The 19,059-nt window shown below is 41.2% G+C and overlaps 2 long non-coding RNA genes across 2 annotated transcripts; both read left to right on the top strand.

Moving 5' to 3' along the window:
- Nucleotides 1-3,046: 3,046 nt before the first annotated feature.
- On the top strand, nucleotides 3,047-5,621 carry LOC135488924 (uncharacterized). Its single transcript, XR_010447078.1, has 3 exons — nucleotides 3,047-3,278; nucleotides 4,375-4,595; nucleotides 5,324-5,621. It is a non-coding gene; the product is annotated as an uncharacterized LOC135488924 (long non-coding RNA).
- Nucleotides 5,622-7,146: 1,525 nt separating this feature from the next.
- LOC135489715 (uncharacterized) lies at nucleotides 7,147-9,362 on the top strand. Its single transcript, XR_010447199.1, has 3 exons — nucleotides 7,147-7,332; nucleotides 8,056-8,276; nucleotides 8,768-9,362. It is a non-coding gene; the product is annotated as an uncharacterized LOC135489715 (long non-coding RNA).
- Nucleotides 9,363-19,059: the final 9,697 nt, after the last annotated feature.

The raw sequence follows: 19,059 nt of genomic DNA on the forward strand, positions 1-19,059 counted from the left end.
TAAAAGTTATCCATATAGAGTGAGAAGAAGTGTCCCAGTAGTCTGCCACAAAGAGCCATTACTATCTCCCGAAGTGTGTTTCGAGTTCCATCATAGATCTGCAAGTTCCAGCAGTACGCTGTATGAGAGTCTGCAAGGATGTAACTCTTTATACCGTACTTGATTGGTTTCATAGGGTTATAAACCCTGAATGCTAGCCTCCCTTTCCAACGGAGCATACCTTCGTCTATGGATATGTGCTCATTCGGAGTGTAATAAGCACGAAACTTAGGAAGTAATGCGTCCAGGACAGGCCTTATTTTATAAAGCTTGTCTGCGTTGTCAGCAGGCATCGCTGCATTATCGTTGAAATGCAGGAACTTCATCAACAGCTGAAACCTGTTTCTAGACATAGTGTTATTGAAGAATGGGGTGGCGAGCACTTCATCAGTAGACCAGAACATAGATAACTCAGGCTTTTTCGTGATACCAGTCAGCATGAGCAACCCGAGTAGTTTTTTCAACTCATCCATAGTCATAGCATCCCACTTTCGAACTCGTGAATGAGGGGAGGGAATAGCATTCAGACCAGTGAAGTATTGATCTGCATACCTGTTTGTTTCATTTACGATACCTTCCAAGACATCGTCATCAAAAAACAGGCGGAAATGATCGAGTGGGTTATTCCCTAGGTTGCGTGCAGGCCCTCTAGGCCCAGGGTTCCCGTCACAGGGCTGCACCACTGGCTGACGTCCAGCAGGCCCAAATGGATTAGGGGGAAGAACTTGTGGTCTCCCTCTGCCTCTCCTGGCTCTTGCAGGTCCTCCACGATTCTGTTGGCCCCGGGCATGATTTGGTTGACCTCTACCTCGATTTTGTTGACCTTGGGCCCCTCTCCCCCTTCCTTGGTTCCCTCGTCGACCTCTACCTCGTCTACGTCCCCTGCCCTGTCCCCTAGGAGTAGCAACTGGTGCTAGAGGCCCACCATCACTATCTGAATCACCTGAGGCATTCCCTGCATCACTCCCGGAAGTGTCCATGCGGGCTGGACTATGGCCATGGCGTGCCCTTATTCTAGCACCACGGCGTACAGCCCCACGACCCCTAGCTGCATTAGTAGTAGTACTAGGCCCTGGTAAAGGTTCATTATCAACAGTGCTACCATCGTCACTATGTATATCTATATCTAAATCAGGCCTATTACTGCCGAGAGCATCGCCACTTTCACTGTCACTTTGATACACAGGCACATAGTCATTGTCTCTACCATTATCGTTATCAGAGTCAACATCTGGGCCACCAAAATCGCCATCAACAGACTCAACAGCTCTCTCACCTGTATCAAGGCCTTCCTCAACATCACAATCATATTCAGTGTCTGAATCATCGCCAAAAGGATCGCTTTCCGAACCAGAATCAGCGCAAATCTCAGCGACTTCTTCCACAGTGAAAGTTTTCCCTCTCCTGCCCGCCATTTTTGGCCAATGACGTCGCCTCGTAATGCTTACGCACACTTTCGATCGTCTGCTTGATGCCACATGAGTCATACATTGATTCTATGAGCTCAAATCGCCACGCCATCTGCTATAAGACCTTGAACTAAAAAAACGTTGATCGACGTCCTTTGGCAGTCAAGTGATTTATAGCAAAAACGTCGAACGACGTCCTTTGGCAGTCAAAGAGTTAAACTATCCATGGAGACACTAGACATTTTTCAAGCGCGCCATAGCCAAGACTATGTTTAGTCATTTGAGACATATAAGTAGAGGAAACGGACAGCTCAGCATGTGAGGAAATGTCTAGGAGGAGAATTTTAGTGGAGCCAATAAAAATCGGTATAGTTTCCTGTTTTTAGGGCTATATATGCATTATCGGTCGGGGGGGGGGGGCATAGGCTCTCTGGTTTGACTGCACACAATAGGCATCCAATATCTTAATGAAAAACACGTTTCAAGACATCTGGTGGCCCACAATAGCCCCCGGCCTGCACCCCACTTTAATAACATATGTCCCTATTTTCAGGAAAAGCATGGACTTATTGGACGTTGTATACTAGAATACTGTTGTAAGAAAAAAAAGTGAAATTTTCTCAGATTTTGCTGGTGATCAGTAGTGTCAACTGTAGATATTTCAGATTTTTCAACTAATTTATGGCTTCAAAGTTGGCGTATGAAATACACTGTAATTCGAGTTATTCTTAGGCTGTTTGCATGCAATATTATTGTTTCCATTTATAACCCGTCCAGGTTTAACTCAGCTCAGCATCATCAAAGTGGGTTATTTTGGTGGTATATTCTTATTCAGAGAGACGTAATTAATCACGCAAACTGCGGACCACATGAACTTGATAAGTCATATTGTAATGCTGCAACATATTGCACACATGGCAAAACAAATGAATTTAGTCAGTCACGAAGATCGCTTTGGTTTTTCGAAGTAGGTGGAAACAAACAAGCGTACTACGTGAGACTGTTGGATGCTGGCTACCGCAAGATGACGCATACGACCCTCGGCTCCTATATGAAGGGCTTCAAGGCAAAACGACCATGGTTGCATTTCCTTGCATCCCTTCAAGTATTCCATTGTCATTTTGGCTTCCGATATAAACATGAATCTATGTGCCACAGGTTCACCATGTTCCCGGCGGTCAAGCATTAACCCGATCATTTTCCACAACCGATATCTTTCAAAGACAACATAAAACTGTATTTTCACAAGGTATTTTATAGTGAAGAAACAAGGAACTGGGAATATAGGAATGTTCTCCCATCGGCAAGCACACGACTACTGCAACTGATCGGCACACTGCTATACCACGATGAACATTTCTAACTACCAAACGAAGTTTATATAGGGTACAGGAAAATCTAGATTCAGAGCTTAACAGGAGCTTGCTTCCCTGATGACTGATCAGTGTTGGTGCACTTTAGTACCACATTCATGAATAAAAGTCTTGGTCGAATGTAGTGTAGGATGGATTTCTATACTTATAAAAATTCCTCTTCAACTGCTGCTGGACAGTTGCCTCAAGGTATCCGCACTCTCCAACTCATTCTGACCGCTCTTTCCCAATACACCGTCTTGGTGCCTGTCATCCTGGGGGTCCCCGGCAATTTCCTATCAATACTCGTTGCCAATAGACCACAGAACAAGAACCTCTCCCCATGTGTCTACATGACAGGCATGGCAGTTGTTGATACCATTTTTCTCCTAGAGGTGGCCTGGTTTTATTCTACATTTTATGTTGGAGTTCTAGACGGTGTTATTGTTTCCTTTAAGCAGGCGGAGACTCTTTACCAGTAGGTATATTGCTTTCTTCTTGTACTCATATAATGATCAACTTATGTGACCCATCACAGCAAAACCAGGCATGAGCGTGAATGACGACAGGGGATAATTGAAGAAATCGATGTAATCATTATTTCAAAACAGGTAGACAACAGTGAAATAAACAAAAAACAGCCTATCTCAACCTTCAAAGCTCAGAACAAGATGGACCTGGTTTTGCTGTGACGGGTATGAAAGTTTTATCCGATGGTATCCATGAGGAACGACCAGCTGTCTTCTCTACGTATTTCTCATGAACTGATCGAGCAAATTATTATAGTAACTGTCAGAACTTTTTGATGCTGTATCTGTATCTTGTATCTGTCGGGAACTTGTCGCACTTGGAAGACTCCAGAACTGAATGGCATTCCCATAATCAATGGCGTCATCTGAATATTTCTGTGATAAGAGTCAGGAGAATGAGTAGACATGAAAACGTGCAGTTTGACCACATTTTTAGTCAAGAAATAATGAAAGCGAATGTATTTCTTGCGGCGTAGAATCAAGACATAGGAATACATTTGGCACATCATCAATAGATGAACTGATTAAACAACTGTAACTACAATGTCTTACAAACGGCTTAGTCCTCACTTTCAAAAAGTTCTCTTGCAACTCAGAGGGCATGCAGGCCGAATTAATTAGAAAAATTGTGAAGTTATTTTAAAAGAAAACGGTTGGGCGTAGACGAAAGCCATTTGTAAGATATTGCACCGGTTGTTGTGTAATCAGTTCACCTACTATTCTGCTTTTAAATCTTGTTTTCGTCTTTAATCTGTGCAGCCAAAAATCCTGTTGCTTTCATTAATTAGTGAGTACAGTGTATTCTTACTCTTTCTCTTTTCTGCAACCAAGAATGAGACTATCGATTACTACCAATATTTGTTTTTCATGTAATCATCTTTTTAAGAAGAACAGCAAGTAAGTCCTTCTCTCGACCTTAAATGGCTCTTTTAAAAACGAGGTCAAGTGTTGCTAAGCATTAGTCTTGCGCTCAGCCCACGACACGTGACCTTACTTATGTTACTTTGCCAAATCACGTTATTGTAATCTCGCTTTCATTTTTAGATTTCATATATTTGTACTCTACACAAGCTCTATGCTGTCGGGTCTTTTTCTGACCGGTATGTCTTTGGATCGTCTGGTCGCCGTGACGTCACCAATGAAGGTATCGCGTCTGTGCACTGCAACACGCGCCAAGTCAATCGTTTTGGTGACGTCAGTTGTTATCACTGCAGTTAATGTTCATCTTTTTTATGTCATGGAATACGTCTTCGACGCCAAAACAGGTAAATAAAGAGGTTTTTTTAATAAATATGATCGCATTTTGATGCGATTTCGACTGAGCTTACCTGACATATATCTTGAAATGGAATGGTTGCAATCTATGAAGTATCAAAACCGTAATCTATGAATGTTACATTGCGTCTCATTTTCGCTGCAGCGGGTGTGGGGTCACAACTATAAACGTTTGGTTAAAAGGTGATACAAAATATAGAGGGAGCCCAAAAACAATAAGACACTTTCCAATGTTTTTTTATGTGTTTTACAGTATAGAAGAGAAATCGGGTCGAGTGTCCCTCTACCAAAAGGTCTGCATTTTAGCACGTAACACTCCTCGCAGTGTTTGGAGAGACAACCGATACCTTTTGTGTAACATCACTCCCCTTAACCAACGGCTCTTGCAGATGTAAAAGATGTTGTCCATATTTTTACCATGTATAGAACCTGGGTAACAGTTTCTGCATTGGTAAAGGTCGCGAATGGTTAGAAAGTAACAGTGGACCACTAGATTTTCGCGGGCATTTTTCGCGACTGGCTCAAGTATAACCACGACTCGAGAAAGTTACTATCATAAAATACATTTAATTCATCGGAAAAAACTGAAATTTTTTTCATTATTGCACCAAGAAAATAAAAAGCGTGATTTTTTTCTGATATCTTTGCTACTCGCAAAATGAAAAGGCGCAACAATTTTGTGGTCTTGATCAAGTATGGCTTTATTTCTTTCTTTCAGGAACCCGCGTCATCAACATAGTTCACGAAAACAAGACTTTCGAAAGGTTTTCTTATTATTTCAACATACTGTTTGGGACAGTCGTACCTTTTCTCACAATATTTGGCAGCAACATCATTATCATTATCACACTTAACCGGGCTGCAAGTCAAAGAAGGAAGATGCTTGAAAATAGTCAACAAGACAAATTCCAAAAGGGAACGCAGCACTTAACGGTCATGTTGATATTGGTAAGCGTTGCTTATATCGTGACTTCACTTCCCTACCGAACTTATATCCCGATTTTAAAACTTGCCAAAGTCTATGCAATGAGATCAAATTACCTCCGATTGAGTTATGTTGTTGGTGCATCGGCTACACTGAATCTATGGTTTTGTAATTATGGGGTAAATTTTTACCTCTACATATGTGGCGGTGGGAGGCGTTATCGCAAGGATACTGCAGAGGTCCTAAAGCAGTGCTTAAACTATCCATGGAGACACTAGACATTTTTCAAACGTGCCATAGCCAATACTGTGTTTAGTCATTTGAGACATATAAGTAGAGGAAAAGGACAGCTCAGCATGTGAGGAAATGTCTAGGAGGAGAATTTTAGTGGAGCTAATAAAAATATGGGCTCTCTGGTTTGACTGGACACCATAGGCATCCAATATGTAAATGAAGAACACTTTACAGATATCTGGTGCTGTTGGCCAACAATAGCCCCCGGCCTGCTCCCCACTTTAATAATATATGTCCCTTTTTTTAGGAAAAGCATAGACTTATTGGACGTTCTACTAGAATAAAATTGTAAGAAAAAAAGCGAAATTTCCTTAGATTTTGCTGGTTATCAGTGATGTCAACTGTAGATATTTCAGATAATTTATGGCTCAAAGTTGGCGAATAAAATACACAGTAATTCGAGTTATTCTTAGGCTATTTGCTTGCAATATTATTGTTTCCATTTATAATCCGTCCAGGTTTAACTCAGCTCAGCATTGTCAAAGTTGGTTATTTTAGTGGTACATCTTCATTCAGAGAGACGTAATTAATCACGCAAACAGCGGAGCGCATGAAGTTGATAAGTCATATTGTAATGCTGCAGCATATTGCACACATGGCAAAACAAATGAATTTATTTTGTCACGAAGATCGCTTCGGTTTTTCGAAGTAGGTGGAAACAAACAAGCGTACTACGTGAGACTGTTGGATGCTGGCTACCGCAAGATGACACACGTCCCTCGGGACCTATATGAAGGGCTTCAAGGCAAAACGACCATGGTTGCATTTCCTTCTATCCCTTCAAGTATTCCATGGTCATTTTGGCTTCCGATATAAACATGAATCTATGTGCCACAGGTTCACCATGTTCCCGGCGGCCCAGCATTAACCCGATCATTTTCCACAACCGATATCTTTCAAAGACAACATAAAACTGTATTTTCACAAGGTATTTTATAGTGAAGAAACAAGGAACTGGGAATATAGGAATGTTCTCCCATCGGCAAGCACACGACTACTGCAACTGATCGGTACACTGCTATACCACGATGAACATTTCTAACTACCAAACGAAGTTATATAGGGTACAGGAAAATCTAGATTCAGAGCTTAACAGGAGCTTGCTTCCCTGATGACTGATCCGTGTTTGTGCACTTTAGTACCACATTCATGAATAAAAGTCTTGGTCAAATGTAGTGTAGGATGGATTTATATACTTATAGTAATTCCTCTTCAACTGCTGCCGGACAGTTGCCTCAAGGTATCCGCACTCTCCAACTCATTCTGACCGCTCTTCTCCAATACACTGTCTTGGTGCCTGTCATCCTGGGGGTCCCCGGCAATTTCCTATCAATACTCGTTGCCAATAGACCACAGAACAAGAACCTCTCCCCATGTGTCTACATGACAGGCATGGCAGTTGTTGATACCATTTTTCTCCTCGAGGTGGCCTGGTTTTATTCTACATTTTATGTTGGAGTTCTGGATGGTGTTATTGTTTCCTTTAAGCAGGCGGAGACTCTTTACCAGTAGGTATATTGCTTTCCTTCTTGTTTTCATATATGATCAACTTCGACTCCAGAACTGAATGGCATTCCCATAAGCAATGGCGTCATCTGAATATTTTAAATATGAGATTATAATTTTTTTAGATATGGGCAGTAATCCATAGACAGTTTTGTGACAGTCATGAGAAGGAGTAGACAAGAAAACGTGCAGTTTGACCACATTTTCAGTCAAGATATAATGAGAGCGAATGTATTTCTTGCGGCGTTCAATCAAGACAAATGAATTCATTTTGCACCTCATCAAAGTAAAATGTAGATGAACTAATTAAACAACTATATCTACAATGTCTTACAACCGCCTTAAAAAAAAAAATTCTTGCAACTTAGAGGGCACGCATATGGCCAGCCGTGTGTCCAATAATTCAGAAAACCTAGTGTCATGGACCTAGTGTCTTGCATCAAAACTTAGTTTGATGCAAGAAAACCATGTTTTTTTCAATGAAACTTGGTAGCAGAATTAAACCGAAAGTGGGGAATAAAAAAAAAAACAGCTTCTCAGGCGGAACATGTCAAGGTTTTGGAGGAGTGATTTAGTGATCTCAAAACATTGCGGGTCAAGATGTAACTCTTTTAAAACGAGGTCAAGTGTTGCTAAGTATTAGTTTTGCGCTCAGCCCACGACACGAGACATTACTTACTTAACGTTGGAAAATCACGTCCTTGAAATCTCCCTTTCATTCTTAGATTTCATATATTTGTACTCTACACAAGCTCCATGCTGTCGGGTCTTTTTCTGACCGGTATGTCTTTGGATCGTCTGGTCGCCGTGACGTCACCAATGAAGGTCTCGCATCTGTGCACGGCAGCACGCGCCAAGTCAATCGTTTTAGTGACGTCAGTCGTTATCACTGCAGTCAATGTTCATCTTTTTTATGTAATGGAATACGTCTTTGACGCCAAAACAGGTAAATAAAGAGTTTCAAAATCTTGATGTGTTTTCTACTGAGCTTTATACCTGACATATACATGTAACTTGAAACAGAATGGTTGCAGCAATGAAGTATCGAAATCATAATCTATAAATGTTACGCTGCGTCTCGTTTTCGCTGCAGCGGGTGTGGGGACGCAACCATAAACGCTTGGTTAAAAAGTTGGTACAAAATATGGAGGGGGCAAAAATAGTTTTAAAAAAACCATCTCTTTGTTTTATTTGAGGTGTTTTAGGAGAGAAATCGGGTACTAGAGCTCCCCTCTCGCCAAAAACAGAGGTGAGGTACGTCGGTTTTGGCCTGCATTTTAGCATGTTACTCGATCCTCGCATGGTGAGACAACCGATGTCTCTTGTTTAAGGTCACTCCCCTTATAAACCAGGGGATGTTGCAAATGCTATGAGATGGTGATTTCAATATTTGCACCATACCTGTGTGTTTTTTCGATTTTTGCTACTTTCTTTCAGGAACCCGCGTCATCAACATAGTTCACGAAAACAAGACATTCGAAAGGTTTTCTTATTATTTCAACATACTGTTTGGGACAGTTGTACCTTTTCTCACAATATTTGGCAGCAACATCATTATCATTATCACACTTAACCGGGCAGCAAGTCAAAGAAGGAAGATGCTTGAAAATAGTCAACAAGACAAATTCCAAAAGGGAACACAGCACTTAACGGTCATGTTGATATTGGTAAGCGTTGCTTATATCGTGACTTCACTTCCCTACCGAACTTATATCCCGATTTTGAAACTTGCAGGGTTTTATGCAATGAGATCAAATTACCTTCGGTTGAGTTATGTCGTTGGTGCATCTGCTACACTGAATCTATGGTTTTGTAATTATGGGGTAAATTTTTACCTCTACATTTGTGGCGGTGGGAGGCGTTATCGCAAGGATACTGCAGAGGTTCTAAAGCAGTGCTTAAATTATCCATGGAGACACTAGATATTTTTCAAGCGCGCCACAGCCAAGACTGTGTTTAGTCATTGGAGACATATAAGTAGAGGAAGCCGGACAGCTCAGCATGTGAGGAAATGTCTCGGAGGAGAATTTTAGTGGAGCCAATAAAAATCGGTGTAGTTTCCTGTTTTTAGGGCTATTTATTATGCATTATCGGTAGTGTCAATTGTAGATATACTGTAGATATTTAAGATTTTCAGGTAATTTATGGCTCAAAATTGGCGTATAAAGTACACAGTAATTCGAGTTATTCTTAGGCTATTTGCATGTAATATTATTGTTTCCATTTATAACCCGTCCAGATTTAACTCAGCTCAGCATTGTCAAAGTCGGTTATTTTGGTGGTACATTTTTATTCAGAGAGACGTAATTAATCACGCAAACTGCGGAGCGCATGAAGTTGATAAGTCATATTGTAATGTTGCAGCATATTGCACACATGGCATAACAGATGAATTTATTCAGTCACGCTGATTGCTTTGGTTTTTCGAAGTAGGTGGAAACAAACAAGCGTACTACGTGTGACTGTTGCTGGCTACCGCAAGATGACGCATACGACCCTCGGCTCCTATATGAAGGGCTTCAAGGCAAAACGACCATGGTTGCATTTCCTTGCATCCCTTCAAGTATACCCATGGTCATTTTGGCTTCCGATATAAACATGAATCTTTGTGCCACAGGTTCACCATGTTTCCGGCGGCCCAGCATTAACCCGATCATTTTCCACAACCGATATCTTTCAAAGACAACATTAAACTGTATTTTCACAAGGTATTTTATAGTGAAGAGACAAGGAACTGGGAATATAGGAATGTTCTCCCATCGGCAAGCACACGACTACTGCAACTGATCGGTACACTGCTATACCACGATGAACATTTCTAACTACCAAACGAAGTTTATATAGGGTACAGGAAAATCTAGATTCAGAGCTTAACAGGAGCTTGCTTCCCTGATGACTGATCAGTGTTGGTGCACTTTAGTACCACATTCATGAATAAAAGTCTTGGTCGAATGTAGTGTAGGATGGATTTCTATACTTATAGTAATTCGTCTTCAACTGCTGCCGGACAGCTGCCTCAAGGTATCCGCACTCTCCAACTCATTCTGACCGCTCTTTCCCAAAACACCGTCTTGGTGCCTGTCATCCTAGGGGTCCCCGACAATATCCTATCAATGCTCGTTGCCAATAGACCACAGAACAAGAACCTCTCCCCATGTGTCTACATGGCAGGCATGGCAGTTGTTGATACCATTTTTCTCCTCGAGGTGGCCTGGTTTTATTCTACATTTTATGTTGGAGTTCTGGATGGTGTTATTGTTTCCTTTAAGCAGGCGGAGACTCTTTACCAGTAGGTATATTGCTTTCTTTTTGTTTTCATATATGATCAACTTCGACTCCAGAACTGAATGGCATTCCCATAAGCAATGGCGTCATCTGAATATTTCAAATATGAGATTATAATTTTTTTAGATATGGGCAGTAATCCATAGACAGTTTTGTGACAGTCATGAGAAGGAGTAGACAAGAAAACGTGCAGTTTGACCACATTTTCAGTCAAGATATAATGAGAGCGAATGTATTTCTTGCGGCGTTCAATCAAGACAAATGAATTCATTTTGCACCTCATCAAAGTAAAATGTAGATGAACTAATTAAACAACTATATCTACAATGTCTTACAACCGCCTTTTAAAAAAAATTCTTGCAACTCAGAGGGCACGCATATGGCCAGTCGTGTGGCCAATAATTCAGAAAACCTAGTGTCATGGAAGAAAACCTTGTTTTCCTCTTTCAAAACTTAGTTTTATGCAAGAAAACCATGTTTTTTTCAATGAAACTAGGTAGCAGAATTAAACCGTAGGTGGGGAATAGACAAAAAACAGCTTCTTAGGCGGAACATGTCAAGGTTTTGGAGGAGTGATTTAGTGATCTCAAAACATTGCGGGTCAAGATGTAACTCTTTTAAAACGAGGTCAAGTGTTGCTAAGCATTAGTTTTGCGCTCACGACACGAGACCTTACTTACTTAACGTTGGCAAATCACGTTATTGAAATCTCCCTTTCATTCTTAGATTTCATATATTTGTACTCTACACAAGCTCCATGCTGTCGGGTCTTTTTCTGACCGGTATGTCTTTGGATCGTCTGGTCGCCGTGACGTCACCAATGAAGGTCTCACGTCTGTGCACGGCAGCACGCGCCAAGTCAATCGTTTTAGTGACGTCAGTCGTTATCACTGCAGTCAATGTTCATCTTTTTTATGTAATGGAATACGTCTTTGACGCCAAAACAGGTAAATAAAGAGTTTCAAAATCTTGATGTGTTTTCTACTGAGCTTTATACCTGACATATAACTTGAAACAGAATGGTTGCAGCAATGAAGCATCGAAATCATAATCTATAAATGTTACGCTGCGTCTCGTTTTCGCTGCAGCGGGTGTGGGGACGCAACCATAAACGCTTGGTTAAAAAGTTGGTACAAAATATGGAGGCAAAAGTAGTTTTTAACAAGAGGCCCAAGGGCCTGGCGCTCAGCTGGATGACCTAATAACATAGGACTGAGGGTGTAAAGTAGTAAATATCAGCTTTATACTACTGTTTGAAGGTCAAGAGAACACGTTATACCACTAAGATTTCCAATGCAGAGCTGCCAGCTGGATGAAATATGATTGAACTAATCAGCCATGGTATGCAAATATTACAGGAGGCAACGGAAGATATCCCTAGTTCAGTATGTTGTATCGGTAGCTTTACAGAAAAGAAGTGTCAGAGAGGATGAGACTTCTCCATGGACAACTGTGGTATGTCCAGGCTTGGTTGTACAGCACAAGGATACAAAATGCTGTCTGTAATTGAGAGGTATCCTGATTTAACAGAGGTCAAAATAAATAGAAATGACCAGTTTGGGACTAACACCACTGTCTTTTTTTTGATAAGGTAGAGATTACAGGAGTCAACAAAATTAATTTTATTGAGAGAAATTGACCTGTCCTGCAGGTGATTGGAATTTACAATACAAAGGGTCGTTTTCATATTTGAAAATCCCTTCATAATCAAGGGCTACCTCTGACTAAAACAGCATCCATGAACAATAGACCACCAATTTGACCCCAGCTCCTAACTGCGGGAAAACCCAAGTCCAGCAACCAAAAGTACCAAAAATACATTTTTGTTTACATTTGAACTGCACACATGCGTTTGTTTACAATTTCCCGCGAAATCTCGAAAATCAGGTGACCTGCAATCATGGATTGAAAATAACATTTATCTGGGTTCAGCAGGTCAGCAGGTATACCGGCTGTTCCAATCATCCCCCTACAGCCAGCTGTTCAAAAGGTAATGTTATTCACCCCACAGGGAGTGCAGGTAATTGATTAAGCCCCTGCATAACTTAACAGCAATGGCTTGGCTTCTGTGAGTGGTAAGGAGAATTGACAGTGTCCGATTAAAAATCCCTCATTTCTGCTCCGCTGAAGTAAATTTTTGAATAAAACCAAGACGTTGCATCAGGGTAAGGTGTCACCACCATTCATGCAAAATTTCAAGGCGATCCAACGCCTCTAAGTGTGACTTTATTCGTCCCCCTTCTAATATTATTATATAGAAGATTTAGACCAGCGATGACGTCATTTCTGGTGATTCCCTACGTTGTCCAATGAACGCTTTTTAAAGTGTGCCATTTGGCATGCATTAGCATGCAATGTATTTTATCAGCGCTGACAATTGCCGAACAGAATGCCGTAGCTCCGTCAATTTGCAATCAATTTTTATGGGAGTAACATTATTGTGTTGCTTAAAACGCCTACTTTTTACTCATGTAAGAATCGTAGTACTAAAAACTAATATGCAAACAGAATCATGCCGATTCACTGCACATACTGTGGGAATTCTCCACTTCAAAATACATCGCGAACAGAGCGTGCACTTCCGATATCGTTTTCACAGAATTGTGGCCAAATTTTCAAGAACTAATTTCTGAAAGTATTCCCTTAAGACCTTATGACTACCCACTGAAAGGAACTAGTGATAATATCGCCTACTTGACTACTTTTTAGCAGAAAATTGGTTACTTTTTGCAAAATCAATCTTCCATCTTTACACTCAATACACTGGTCACAGTGGCTATGCTGAAATATAGCCTGGTTCCCTGGCCAATTCAATGCGCAGAATACAACTGCGCAACTATACGTCATAACCCGGGCTTTTGAATCGTCAAAAAATCTGTCAAATGTGCCTGTAGCGCCAACTGGCGGTGAAAACTAAACTAATTCCATTACAAGTCAAAATGAAAAATTATTAAAAAATATTCGGCCAGATTTGAAAACAATATTTCCTCTGTGGCCCGAGGTATAAAGGAAAGAAGTTTAAACTTCCCGATGACCTCATTCGCCGAATGTAGGTCGGATCGCGCTGATTTTTGGTTTCTGAGTTCCCCTTGGGCTACTCCTAATTTAGCAGCGTCAACAAAGTGCCTAGGTCTTACGGTTACAAAATGCCCAAAATTGACATGGAAGGATGGCAGGAAGGACGGACACCATTCCCTTAGTAATATTACCAGCTTCGCTGACTTTGTCAGCTGAGCTAAAAAAACCATCTTTATGTTTTATTTGAGGTGTTTTAGGAGAGAAATCGGGTACTAAAGCTCCCCTCTCGCCAAAACAGAGGTGAGGTACGTCGGTTTTGGCCTGCATTTTAGCATGTTACTCGATCCTCGCATGGTGAGACAACCGATGTCTCTTGTTTAAGGTCACTCCCCTTAACCATGGGATGTTGCAAATGCTATGAGATGGTAATTTCCATATTTGCACCATACCTGTGTGTTTTTTCGATTTTTGCTACTTTCTTTCAGGAACCCGCGTCATCAACATAGTTCACGAAAACAAGACATTCGAAAGGTTTTCTTATTATTTCAACATACTGTTTGGGACAGTTGTACCTTTTCTCACAATATTTGGTAGCAACGTCATTATCATTATCACACTTAACCGGGCTGCAAGTCAAAGAAGGAAGATGCTTGAAAATAGTCAACAAGATAAATTCCAAAAGGGAACACAGCACTTAACGGTCATGTTGATATTGGTAAGCGTTGCTTATATCGTGACTTCACTTCCCTACCGAACTTATATCCCGATTTTGAAACTTGCAGGGTTTTATGCAATGAGATCAAATTACCTTCGGTTGAGTTATGTCGTTGGTGCATCTGCTACACTGAATCTATGGTTTTGTAATTATGGGGTAAATTTTTACCTCTACATTTGTGGCGGCGGGAGGCGTTATCGCAAAGATACTGCAGAGGTCCTAAAGCAGTGCTTAAACTATCCATGGAGACACTAGCTATGTTTTAAAAGCGTCTTTAACCGTAACAAAGACAACGATGAGATATTTGAAACAGTGTGGGAGGAAACAGACAGCTCAGCATTTGAGGTATTCTGGGAGGTGACCTAATATTCATAAATCGATTCTTCAATCCGTCAATCAAAACGGAGTTGACCCACGGAAATGCTCGCGATTTAACAAATTTAATACTTGTTACTATTTGATGCATGTACCGTAAAGTGCAGTTGATTATTATAAATGCAACTTTGCTAAAACTATATTGTATATACGTAGGCCTATATACATCACTACACAAGGACAGTGTTGAAATCTATTCGGTAGGTTGCGCAATTTGAAAATTTATAATTCTATAACGCATTTGAATTTTTTACGCACGTCATATTGGCCTTCAAAGACTACGTCGTATGAAACCGAAGTTACCCTTTTACTGCATAAACGAGTTTAAGCTTACCTAAGCTTTCAACTCTATCCAGAGCCTTCATCAGAGTGTGACGTCACTTCTCTTTCGGACATGCCTTACGCATGCCCGAAAGTAGATTGTCCCAGATTTCCGGAAGATCCCTGTCGAGAGTCCTTACGCCACGTTTAAACCAGTCAGGATCCTGATCCAATATTATTTTTCGCATTGTCCAGTGCTCAGCAAAGGACTTAATTTTACGGTGACTCTGCGGAAAGTTCCGGTTCAGGAAATCATCGTGGCTGCTGAATGTGCGAGCCGTTCTTTGAGTGTCAGTGACAATAATGAGCTTAGGTAGCGTGTTCCTTCTGAGATGAAACGCTCCCAATCGCGGAAAATTGAACGGTAACACGGAACACCACGTCAAAATCTCAAAGCATTTTTGTGAAGCGACAAGGTTCCTGGTGACTATTTGCAACTGAGTAAAGGTCGTGTTAGCATGGCCAGGCCTCAACGCATCACCGTGATGTTTGTAACCTACAACAGAAGAGTTCTGTTTTTCTGCACAGAACCTGGCCAAGGGACTCTAAACTTGCTTCGCAAAAACGTCTCCACAACAAAACCTACTGAACAGAATCGGTCGATCTTGGTATCATTCTTCTTCCAGAAAGATTCCCAATCCACTGGTATCAATGGTTTTAACCCCCTGGTAGTGGAAGTATCCGGTTAGGTTTTTTCTGGAACACCCTGCACCCTTTAACTTAGAATAATTCAAAAAGCATCGTACCTATAACTTTGATATTTTACAGGTGGTAATTATATTTGAAAACTGCACCTCAAATTGCAGGCCCGTAGCTATGGTAGTAGGTATAAAATAGCATGAGTTCCAAAACAAATTCTCAAATCATGTTTTGCCGGACATGGATGTACGTGGACGCACCTTTCAGACGGGGACACGCCGTTGCGTCTAGACGCATGGCACCTGTCAATCAAGTGCCGTGTGTCAAAATATTTGTCAACATTGACCCTGGGCTGGTCAGGACAAGACCCTGCTCATTTTGGATTTGATGCCTTTCTGTGGATGCTGAAGCCGACAACGCTGTCATTGAGGCCTGTTTCAGTGAAAAAGGCTGGGGAACAAGGAGAATCGTTCGTGAATTTCCTTGTAAAGGATGAAATATTTCTTCGGTGCATTTCCTCATCAAAAGAATTAAAGAGACTGGATTAATAAAAAGAAAGCCAGGGAGTGGTAGGAAGCGCACTGTAACGACAGATGAAAACAAGAGTTATGAATAGATATGACTTCTCAGACCGTTTTTTCTGGGCCACCCGATATAGTTTTATGAAAAATATCATCAACAGACTATACGACTTTAAAGGAAAACTAGCTGCAATTTAGAACATCCTAACAACCTATGTCCAGCTTCTTGCTGTGCAGGCATCTGAATGTTGTAAACGAGTAGGTGCATGTGTATAGAAACCATGTAACCTTATAAAGGACAATATAATTTGCGACAAAGCTCAACTTTTTTTTCTTATGATAGTACATGTACAGTGATTGAGACGTTTTTTTCCCGACACATCTTTGATAGATTTATTTTTTATTCATTTTTTATATTTGCAGCTAAGCATCCTCAAAACCTCCTCGCGATAGAAAGGCAAGGTACTTCCGTAGATAATAAAGTTAATGCAATAGTTTAACATGCCGAACTGTATCAAAATCTTTCCCAGATTGTAAAGAAACGTGGTGCGGTCCTCAGAGCGGCTATTAAACATATATGAAGCCACTGTCGAGTAGGGCAGTAGGAGAGTCACATAGAGAGTAGAGACTAGCATTAGGGATACAAGTACTCTACCCTCACTCATATGTTTATTCTTGTTAGCTCGCCCAACGTCCTTGTTTCTAGATCTTTTTATCAGTGCCGCAATTATAACACTATTTGCAAGAAATATAAACACGCATGGAATATAATTGTAGAGAGATACATCAAATTGGTATAGAATCCCTGCCGCATTGGTTCCTATTGACAGGTAGAAACACAACTTAGGGCTTGTAGGTGTGACGTCTAAAAGAAATAAGCGATGTACAGACATCAACAACATCACCGAGCAAACGGAGCAAATGACATAAGTTCTTGTGGTGGTTGTGATATCATTGCGCTTTAGAGGAAATACAACAACGTAAGCTCTCTCCACGGAAAATGAGACTATGAGCCATGCCGAAAGTGTCATGAATAACTGTTGAAAGAAACCAACAAGCTTGCACGTAATGGAGCTGAAATTCATAAGATTGACGGACACTGACCCGTCTGTGAGGTACCCCAATCCGAAATTGATCCACTCGACCACCCCTCGTACTATTATTACTCCAGTATCGGAGAATGCTAGGCAGCTGAGATACTGAACACACGCATCTGCTCGTTTTCTTGACCGGAAAAAGACGACGAAGGATCCGACGTTTCCAAATATGCCGATCGCGAGAACCACTGACATAACGTAACTGTTGATAAAACCGATGGCCTGCTCGACCATCAAGACCAATGGGAGATCAGTAGCGTGGATTTCCGTGAACGCCTGCATTCTGACCAATCAATGTATCGCCGTAGGTAGAACTAGAATTTGCAAAAATTGTCAATCGGGGGGGGGGGGGGGGAAATTCACAATTTACTAAGGAATGCAAGATTTTAAAAGTTCTTAGCGCCAATGTATGATGACGTTTTAGGCATGTGAGGGATTCGTGTGACTGTTAGGCCAACACGACGCAGTTGCTCGCTTAATATCATTAACTTGCACAGTAACATGAGACGATCATCCCTTCGATCGAAAAAGATACCGTTGAAATATATTAATCGAAATTCCACAATTATCGTGTGATGAACTGACATCAAAGGATCACAGGTGGCTTGGGCGGGGCCTCAGCGAATTGACGAAACGAAATGGACTGAAATGGCTGGGACGTCAGACTCTCGGGGCAGTTGATGATGTGACTTATCCGAACGCGACCAACAGATAATAGATATTCACACATCTATTTGTGAGCAGGCCAATCAAAGAATTCGTCTATTTGTTGAATGACTTTGCAATGTTATACATTCTTTGTGGTGGTGTAGTGCTTTGTTGTGATTATTGGTACGACTCTTTTGGATTTTTAAAATCCTGTACATGTGGAGTGGCCAACCCGTTCATCAGGGTGACCAGTGTAGGGCAACTGCGATGGGAAATGGAGATTTATGCAAGGCTGAATTCTTCAACTCCACTCTGTGATGAATGCCCTGAAGTCAGCCTCATCACCTACCACGTTCGGTTGAACATTCCCGCGCGTGGCCCAGATTTTAATCGATCCCGGCCTGTATACTTTTTTTGCATTAAAAACTCCCAAACAGTTCCAGTCCAATCCGTTCCGCAAATTCGAAAAGGCCAACTGCGTTTCATATTACTGGAGGCGAGATTGATTGAATGCAGGTGGTGCAATCAAATGATGCAAAACCCAGCGTCCAGCGTCCAGCGTCCAGAGTCCAAAATCTGAGTCCAGCTTTTACCAACTACATGTACCATGTAACACCGCCGGGTACGCAAATACGACGAGCAAGATTAATGCAATCCTGAAAATGCCTGATGTGTTTTCTCCGTCAATTTCTATCGCCAGGAAGAGTCCAACGGCATTTCATCATAAACCAAGAGTGTCTGATTTGTGATGTTCACACGAACAGGCTATTTCCGATGTCAAATCAGTCATTTCTAAAATACATCCGCTGTTGAACCGCGAACATGGTATTTTGAGACATCAAAAGGCGATTGATACCATCAACTACATGTATTTGTATCACTACTAATAATTCGTTTCAATGAGGAACACTATTAATTTACATTTCAACATTTCTGTTTTCTATTGAGTCGATTCTTGTGCATAGTGGTTTCCTTGTCTCAAGTCACGACTGCTCGAACTGATTTTCTGCCAGGGGAAAAGCCTAAACTAATCAAAGCAAGCCCGTTGGCTTCGAGGGTCGCAGCTAGTGAGGCTGGTGATGGTTAAGGAGAAATAAAAGGGGTAAAACA

This window comes from Lineus longissimus, chromosome 6 (assembly GCF_910592395.1).
Source record: "Lineus longissimus chromosome 6, tnLinLong1.2, whole genome shotgun sequence".
NCBI lineage: Eukaryota > Metazoa > Nemertea > Pilidiophora > Heteronemertea > Lineidae > Lineus > Lineus longissimus.